Genomic DNA, 9,923 nt, shown 5'->3' on the forward strand with positions numbered 1-9,923 from the left:
CATAGCAACATCACCCCAGTACAACTTGGCTGATAAAGGAAAAAACACTCAGATTGTTTCCAGAGCCAACCTGAAAACAAAGCTTGTCTAATATATGAGACCATTTAATAATACCTCAACAATGACTTGAGGAATAAAACAACAAAATAAAGCTACACAGAGGTTAATCAACAGATGGGAGACAAATGTCCATGGTTAACAGCTAGCATCATGAGGAAATCTGAAGGCCAATATGTGCAGACATTATGGCAGATAAAGTATCAGAAAGTAATCCTCACAATGAGATAAAATAGCTTTTTCATATCATTATGATTTGAAAAATATAGTAACTTCATTTGAAATACCAAAATCTAGTCAGCATAAGCTATAACATTAATAGGCTGAGTAAAGAGAATAAATAGTTTTATCCTATTTAATCATAAATTTGGTTTAATGACCTTTATCTGATTACACGAGCAGCCCAAGCAACAATATTAAATAAATAAATAGAATATTAAAAGATTGTTAGCAGATAAGCTGCTTGGAAATATCTAAATTAAATGCAGTCAGAGGGAGGAGGTTCACATTTAATGGTATATACATATTCAAAATTAAGATGATTGCAGCAGTGCTCCTACTGAGCCTCAGGCCAGTTGCTGCTGAAATCCTGGGAGAAACCTCTCATTGGCATCCTACTGAGAGCTAAAGGATTTTTGAGGAGAGATTCTGGCTTGACTCTTAGTCCTGTAGAGTTAACTTTCTCTGGTTAGGAGAAAACCTGAATAGACTTCTAACTACAGGTAGTCTCCTGTTATACACAGATGTACTCGTTACACAGTTTCCTGGTATCACTGAGCTTTAGATTTAACAATTCACACACACCTTGCCTGAACAGTCCCATATATATTTTTTCCTCATCAGTAGTACCAGTACTAACAAAACCACAGTGCCTTCAGTTTTCTTGACCTTCCTCTTTACTTTTGTTCCTTCCACTCATTTTACTGGCTTTGTATGAACAAACCTTGACCTTAATTGTTTAAAAAAAAAAAAGAAAAAAAAAAAAAAGGAAAAAAGCAACAAACAGGATACACCCCCAGTCTTTTTCCAGCATCACAGAAAAATCCACTGACACATTCAAGCAGGCAAAACACTAAAATCCAAGCTTCTGCCAAAGACAGACCTTCACCAAAAGTCAAGGTGCCTGCTAACTTTCTAAACAGGCTTGATTAGTGAAACAAAAACATCTTATGTAGAAGTTCCCAAATGTACCTTCTACCCCAGAAATGACACTGGCTGTATGATCAAGACAGATTATACTATATCCTGGCTTAAGGATGTATCTGTATCTGGAGTTCAAAATGAATATTTTATCCCATTGGCAAGTATAGAATCCATTTTTTAATGGGAAAAGTTAAATCATAGGGCCTATCTTCGTCAAAGATTTATGTATATATCTCAGGTACAGGTGAAAAATAAAATATTGAAAGCAAATAAACGATCCTTAGTATAGGTTAAAACACGACTTTTGTGACTGACATTTATCCTTGCAACTTTTCTAAATCTAAATACTCTAAGGTGAGTCTTCTACCTTGACTTTTTCTCAGTTTTCTCAACATATTCCACTGTTGAAAAGTTACCTACTGTAGCAATTGGACAGATGATCAGTACAGGGGGAAAGGCATTATAACAAAAGCATGATAAATGAAGGACCAGCATGGTAGAAAGGTGCTACAAAGGAAGGAAATAAGATTGCTCACCCATATCAGAAGGTTCTAGGTTCACAGAGGAAAGCTTCACAAAGGAGGAACCTCCAGAAAGAAATCGTCTCCCAGTGGCAGTCAGCCCTTAAATGAATTCTAAGAGAGGAGCAGCCAGGTCCACCCTTCTGGTCACACAGCTCAATTGCCTTCACCTGTGCTCCCAGGGCTGACCAGATCCTTTCCCCAGGTGCTCAATCAATGCTTTGGGCCTTGACTCAACAGTTCCCATACACCTACTCAGGTCAAAAAGGGAAAGCAACTGCTTTCCTCACCAGCTGGCAGTTATCAGCAGCATCACTAAGCACTGGAAGAACTCCTGAAAGAGCTCAGCTGGGTACATTCAGGAGTAAATACTGTTGCACATGGCCACCAACCTCCCCATCCCTATACTCTCACCATGAATGCAACATGCATCCTCCACCACACCATATAAGGAGCTCACTGGAGATTCATCATTTGCTACATACATTTGCTTTTGGTCTTTAGATTATATATGCAAGTCAGAACAAAAGAGTACATAACAGGTGTGTGGCATTTTCCTAAGGAATTTTTGTTTATAATTGCAGCAATATGTTTCTGCTAGTAAAATATCTATACTGAAGACTCAACTTATATCCATCACAAAACAAATTATGTATGCTATAAAAACCAGAAAATGTCATATATTTCAATATACATTTAATTTTAAAACACCATATTAAAAATTAGATGCCTTTACATTTGTGTAAAGTAAGGAAGAAGTCATTTCCAATAAAGAACAATGAAACTGATTTCTATGGCAATACATCCCCTTCACTCTCCTGTGTCATTGGTATCCATTCTTTCCCCAGATGTATCTCTGAAGTCACCTTGACCATACCTTCAACCTCTTTCCTTGACTTCAAGAAGCTTCTCTGAAGCATTGTGCCTGCCAACTGCCCATCATCAAGCCAGAGAAATAAAAACTGAACTACAAGCTTTTTGTCAAAGAAAACAGTAATTTGAGCTTTTCCAGCTAGATGTTACCTTTCATGAAACTTGCCAGAACCATGTATTTCCAAGATTTTTACCCTCTCCTGTGCTCTCCCCCTCTAATTCTAGATTAAACAGGATAGAGGGTTCCAGAAAAGAATAGATGGAAACTACTGCTGTTTAAGCCTTATAGTTTGACTAAGCAAAGTCTGATGGTTACATGCACTCCAAGAGCAGATGTTGAGTGCTGCTTTCTAGCCTTTCTGGCCTACTGAATGTATTTGTTTGGGAAAATATAAATGACAAATTGACTTTTAGATTAATGGCTACCATACTGGTAATGTACAAATCACTTTTAACAGCCACTATTAACTTGGTAAAGAGGAGCTTGCTAACTGCTCTTTAATTAAGTACACTTAATGACCTTAAGGGGATTAGTAGTCTTGTCTGATAATCAATAAGCATGGCAAGATTGCTGCCCCATAGACAGGAGCTAGAGAACAAAATTAATCTCTGCAGATTAGTTCAACCTGGTTTGGTTGCAAAGACTATTTCAAACTTACTTCAGTTTAGTATGCTCGCAAATATCAAAACAAAACATGCTTTAGATTAGACCATGATCCAGTCTTCCTCACCTTGCAGAGATACAAATTACCCTCTCCTCCAATACTACCATCTTCCCACATCTGTGCTCCAACAACACCAGCTCTGCCAGCTGAACCTATTTATTCTAATTATTTGTCCTTCCCCCCAGCAGCTCGCCTTCCTACTGGTAGAACTGCTCTCCTAGTGACTAGTGTGTAGGACATCAATCCAAGAGGCTTTGGCCTTGTGCATCTACATCCTCTGGACAAAGCACAGCAATGTAAGTCTTTCCATATGCTTGCAAAGTAGGAGCGAGCTTTTTTGCTGAAAGAAACATAGTAGTAGGAGTTATTTCTTTTTAATGTCTTCTTGGACCCACCCCATGATAACATCCCTCATTGCAATACAAAGGTTCACCTTTCTTAGATGTGGACTGATGTGTTAAGGAGCCAGAGGTCAGTAAGCATTACATGAGAGTAACACAGCCACTTTGCCTTTCCCACAGGTGTAAAACACAAAGAAAGCTCAAATTAGCAAAAAATTTATCACATCCAAAGGGCTCGCTTTCAGCTATGAATGTATGCTCACATTTTAGTGAGCTTGTACAATAACTTCAGATCAGCAGGTAGTTACACTTCAGAATACTTTATAAACAGTATCTTTGTTTCTTCTCTTTTCTCTGAAAATAAAGCTTCTCAGTAGCAATTTTGGTCCAAGTGGCACACATGCAGTAAATCACAGGGCTTAATTGTAAAATAGAAGCCTCTGTAAGACATGTATATGGTATATTGACACTTATGCTACCACAGCCATAGGGATATTAAAATTGATTTCCAACAAGCTGAGGCCTTCTGCTTTCTATTCTTGTATCCCACAAATATATATTAACCAGACTCCCTAAACAGGGGTAATTAGATTCCAAAAATAGCTGGTCATATAGAAAGTGGAACATAAAAGTTCAGCTTGCCTTCGCATGGCTCAACATCAGCAGACAAAGTGCAAGGAGCAGTTTGCATGCTAAATAGAATGAAGTTTTACTGCTCTCAGCTTATAGGAAAGCCCCGAGGCTTGATTCCACACTTTCTTGGTACACTGTGACCTGATCAAGATATTCTCACCATTATTTGTACCCTCCCACAGTGTATTTTGTCAGTTACGTCTTATCTTCTCTGCTTTATTTCAGTTCCTAAGGCCTTCAGATCAGATGTACTTTAATTGAACATGATTTTGAAGTGCTCCATCACCCACCTAGTCCAAGCAGTGATAAGCCAAATGGGCTTCGGTGTGCTGGGTTGATAATCAGATTAAAAACACCAACTGGGCACATCTGGAGCAGCCTCTCCTAATGTAAGTATTCTTTTTCAAATTTACACTGAAAAACAAAACAAAACAAAACAAAACAAAACAAAACAACAACAACAACAAAAAACTCCAACTGTTTCAGCCCAGGCCACAGTTCACATCCAAGCACCAGCAGAAAGCTAACTCAATCGAACCAAAGCTCACCCTTCCTTCCTTAAACGTACAGGACACACTTCTGCAGCCTGCCAGACCCCACACCCCTGTTCTGGAGCACTGCTTACAGCTGAGAGCAGATTCCTTGCACCTACCTCTGCGCTAGGTGGACACAGCTATACATGGCTGTGACCAGACTGGTGAGCATTGTATTCCTATCTGCATTACTTCTCTCTTTCCATCTCTGTTTGAATTTCTCTCTTCACAACTGCATTTTCTATTTATTTATTTATTTGCATCTGCAGATCTCTTTTCTTTGCAGGTTTTGTCTTCTTCCAACATGTCATGATTTTCTCAGCTTCATGTTCTTCCAAATCTTTGGGCATGCTTGATGACTACCGTTTGCTGCCCCTTCTGGCCGCTGTAAATCTGCTTACAGTAATCAACCTCAGCTCTAGACTCCCCTTTGCTGTTGGCATGGTCTTTAAATTTTAAATAGATTTTTTATGCATTTGGTAAGTCCTTTCTGTTGCTCATTGCTCTGCCAAAATGAAGTCTACTGAAATAAGTGCAATTTGGCTGGGCCACAGTGCCAAATACAAATAATTTATCTTTAAGCCGGAACATCTGTTAAGATCATTTGACTTTGTGAATAGTACTTCAAAACTGCCTCAGTCCAAGGATCGTGTTGTGCTTCGCAGGTATGTAGTCAAATAGCTTCTGTCACATGATTTTAAGCACTGATGGGGTAAGCAAGGATGAGCACAACATCAGAGCAGCCCATCACAGTGATTTGGTTACCTTGTTCCATGGCATTCAATGGTGTGTCACCCAATTTCATCCAAATGTGACATGCTCCCTGTGAATCACACATGCTCAGCTACACAGCTGATGTTCTCCCTATAAAAAATGCCAGCAGGTAAATAGAAGTAAGGAAAGAAACAAGCTAGCTTTGTGTTCAATATTACCTTCTTCTGCCCAACTGTTTTTGCTGTAAGTCTATAAAAAAGTAGTACAGTCCTCTAAAAGGATGTCATAGCATCTACTGATTTTCACGGAGCTATAAACCATGTTGCAGATAGGCTTGCAGATCCTTTTGTTATGCTGCTCTTGAGAAAAGGTTTTGTTGTGTGGAGTGGCTGACCTTAATCTTTTCACTTTGGGAGCTGAAATTTTTTCCCCTGAATCTTCTGGTTGTAAGACAGAGTCCATTTATATGTAAGATAGAAGAATAGCCTGGCTCAGCAAGTCATTTAGAAAGACATTTGGTCAATGTAAAGGAGCAAGGGAAGTAGGGGGAAGGGACCCCCCCCTCTTCTTTGTGCACTTTTGTCATGGTCACCTTGCAAGTGGATCTCTGTGTCTAGGTGACACAGGAGCAAGGGAATCAATGTGGGAACCTCATATATTGTGAGTATAGAGACATTTACAACTTATAGCTTTATCAAAGCCCATCTTAACAGTTTGCCTGAAATCCATCTAGGCACCATAATCACAAATATATCAAAGACAAAAATGTGGCTGTAGGAGGAGAGGGAGAGAAGCATCATAAGACATGGAGGAACCTGTTTGTTTGTTTGTTTCACTCCAATCTGAGATGCACAGCAAAACCAGCACAGTGCAGTGGTTGTCCACATCCTTCATTTTTTACATTGGCCTCAAGAGGTTACTGTTTCCCTCCCGCAACCATTTCTGTTATCATCTGAAAGGAGTGAGATGCATAGGAATATCAGCCTGCCCTCATCAACTGTGTCATGGGTCTTATGTACTGCTGACACATGGGATCTAATATCCACCCAATGGGTGGGAAAGAACCACTAGCTGCTTTTTTCAAGCTCACATAACCAAACCTGCTCAGAACAGGGACTGATTAAGGGGAATTTGTTTCCCCTTGCCCCATCTCTGCAATTTATTTCCATAATCAGGACCCAAATGTGTTGAGTTGGGAGCCCTCCATGGAAAATTACTCCAGGAATTTTGGGGTTATTTTGTGGTTTTGGGACAACTTCAGCAGCACAGCAGCAAGCCTGCAGAAAAGAGGAGCAAGGGAGGGTGGAGAGGGAAGATGGCGATGAGAAATGCTGAGAGGGGCTGGCTCAGCATTTCTTTTTGGCCACGGAGAACTCCTGTGCCATGACGCAGAGGCTGTGGGGAGTGAGCTGCAGTGGGCACTATGCTTGGGCCAGGGCCTACCCCCAGCTGACAGGCCATGCCTGCAGCTGAGAAGCAGGAAGCCAGCAGGGCTGAGGAGCTCCTGTTTCACAATCTAGAGATGTCCACTGGGCATCAGAACCAATTATTCTTTGCAGAACACCTGCCCATGACACAGCTGATGGCTGTGAGGCCACAAGCAGGCCCGGGGCTCTCACACCCTACATATGCAGGTCAGTGCCTGCCCAACCTGCACTCAGCAGGCAGAGATGTAAAGCTGCATGGCTGGACAGTACTGCTGGGAGCACTCCAGTTCTGGAGGAAATTACATGAGCTGGGACTTTGTGTTGCCTCTTTAGCTTGTGGAAGAGATAATCTGGCCCACTGAATGTGTAACAAAATGCGTTCCGTTTCAGAGGCATAGAGCTGCAGTTTTGCCTTGAGAAAGCAGCAGCAAATGACTCCGAAGTCCTGCTGTCACCCATCCACTGAGCTGTGGTAATGCAGAGTGGCAAGCTCTGCTTCCCGGGTCTGCGTCCTGTGTCTAAGTAGCACTCTTCATTGAGAACCCCGCTTGGTCTTATGACAAAATTCCTCTCGTATGACACAGAAAAGCATTGACATCATTCTTTAAGGCTGTGGAATTTATGGCACAGTTAATTATTAATTTGGCTGGCATTTGTAAAGTAGAAGGGAGTTCTTATGCTTTTAGGCCATGCTCTCAGTGTGTAAATCTCTCGTATGGCTGCCATAATAATATTCCTGCAGCTATGTTGTCACCTATTGTAATTTTTCTGCTAATAAGAAAATTTAAACTAACCAGGAATCCTAAATTTGGAGACTAGTTGTTTATTTCAAATATACTCCAGAGAAATAATAATGCAGTTCTGCTCTGAATTTAATTTAAACAGGAACAGGCAAAACAAATCTCTGCGGAGGGCATTTGACAATAATAAAATATTTCTCCCAGCGGGTGAGCTGGTAGCAATTGTATTGTTGCCATCAAAGCTCACGTTTCAGCAGGTCATTACCATCATAACAAGCCCTTGGACCAACTGGCATGGACATGCAACATTGAGCTCCTGATGGGCACATTATTTCAGACCTTTAACTTCGTGGAGAACAAGACAAATACTCCTGGGAATGGAGGACTATATTTTGAAATTCCTTTCTTTTCTGTTCTGCTTAATAATAAGATCCTGCGTGTAATCAATCTGCCGCCACTTGCTTTTTTACATTAGGAAAGATTGTAAGAAACTGGGCTTGGGAATCTGAGCGCTGAAGAAAAATGGGCTTTCATCTTAATAAAACAGTAACAATTAGCACAGCCAGGATGTCTCGCGGAATCACAGCGCAAACACCTTTGACTAAACACTAGTGACTAAAATGTTAAGTGCGAGTTAAAGTGTCCATATTCTTTTCTATACTTACTTTTATTGTAATAGCAGCCTCAAGGAGGAAGTTTGTGAAGTGTGTGTTAGAGGAGAGGCAGTCTACACATGTGGAATCAGCAGCGTATCAGACAGGAAAAGCACACGCCTTGTGAGGCAGCTACCACAGCCAAGTGGTGTAATGAAGGATACAGTGATTAGCAACGTGCCATGTGGAATCAGAGACCTACATTGCACTGCAGAGACAAAATGCAAGGAAAAGGGAACGTGCAAGTAAGAAAAACAAAATAAAATGTTACAGAAATAAACAAAGGAAATGGGAAAATGAAATAGGAATTCAGAAAGCAGATGAAAACTGTCAATTCCTTCACTTCAGGTCAAGAAGAAGAACAGGTAATGGTCAAAAGCAAGAAAGAAGAGAGAAAAAGTGAGAAAGAAAAAGAGAGATGGAGAAAAAGAGAGAGAAAAAAAAAAGAAAAAAAGAAAAAAATTGGAAAAGGGAAAATTGAAAAAAGGAAAAGAGGGAGAAAAAAAAAGGAAAGATAGAAAATGAAAAAGGAAAAGACAAAGAACTTTGGGCTGGATAAGCCTGTAGGCACGAAGTCTCTCATTTCCCCAGCAGGCTGTTGCCAGGTGATCCCACAGGAGGACACAGAGTAGTGCAGCACAGGGCTTGTCTCACTAAGGGCAACATTCCCACCTCAGTTATCTTTCAGAATCCATCTTTCGTTGTTTGACTTACGTATATTTTTTCAACCTGTTTAACTTCCAACACTGTGTGTCTGTGCATTAGGAAGCCCGTCTAACTGCACGTGCGATAGCAGCGATGGGAACGCGATTTTCGAGCCGTTTCCTTCTCTGAGAGGACCAGCTACAGAGAGCACCGCAGACGACTTCTTGCTGGCGTTCGCCAGCCCCTTTCACACTGCGAACTCCCAAGGTCAACGAAACAAAAAGCCGTGACCAAACTCAGTCAGACCGTTGCCTGGACGAGCAGCTCCGGAGGAAGCTCAGAGCCTCGCGTCACCGCGCAGCCCCCTCAGCACGTTTCCTTTTTGCATCAGCGCTGAAAGCATCGGGCAGACTGCGCCTGCCGCCGGTGCCAGGGCTGCAGCGCGGAGCAAAGGGGGGTCGGCGGCAGGGACGGGCGGCTGCGGTGCCAGAACCGTGCTCTCACCCGGGACCGCCTGTCTTATGGGGGAGCGGGATGCAAACCGTGCCAGGCAAAATCTACTCTCGCTGCGGTTAGGCACAGCCGAGGTGGGAAGGCTGCCGGCTCGCCGGTCGGTGCTCGGAGTAGCGGCGTGGCTACAGCAGCGCAGAGCGGGGACGAAGGGCTAATAGCGCTGCACCCAGCCTCTCCCGGGCTTGTAAGGTTCAGCAGCTGGTTCCAGAGTTCAGAGAGGTTGGTGCTCCCAGCCAGATTCCCTACAGGTGCCGACTGAAACGATTCTGCCTACCTCACCACTTCCACTGGATCTCTGTGCGCTTCCTGGCTTTGCTGCAGAGACGGTGAGAGGTTTTGAAAGAAAAAAAGAAAGGGGAAAAAAAGAAAGAGCACAAAACTCAACTGGCTCCACAGAGCTGCATCCCTCTGCATTTCAATGTCCCCTGCATTTTCCCTCCTGCATTTCCGCTTCTTTAATGCCGA

This window comes from Excalfactoria chinensis, chromosome 3 (genome assembly GCF_039878825.1).
Source record: "Excalfactoria chinensis isolate bCotChi1 chromosome 3, bCotChi1.hap2, whole genome shotgun sequence".
NCBI lineage: Eukaryota > Metazoa > Chordata > Aves > Galliformes > Phasianidae > Excalfactoria > Excalfactoria chinensis.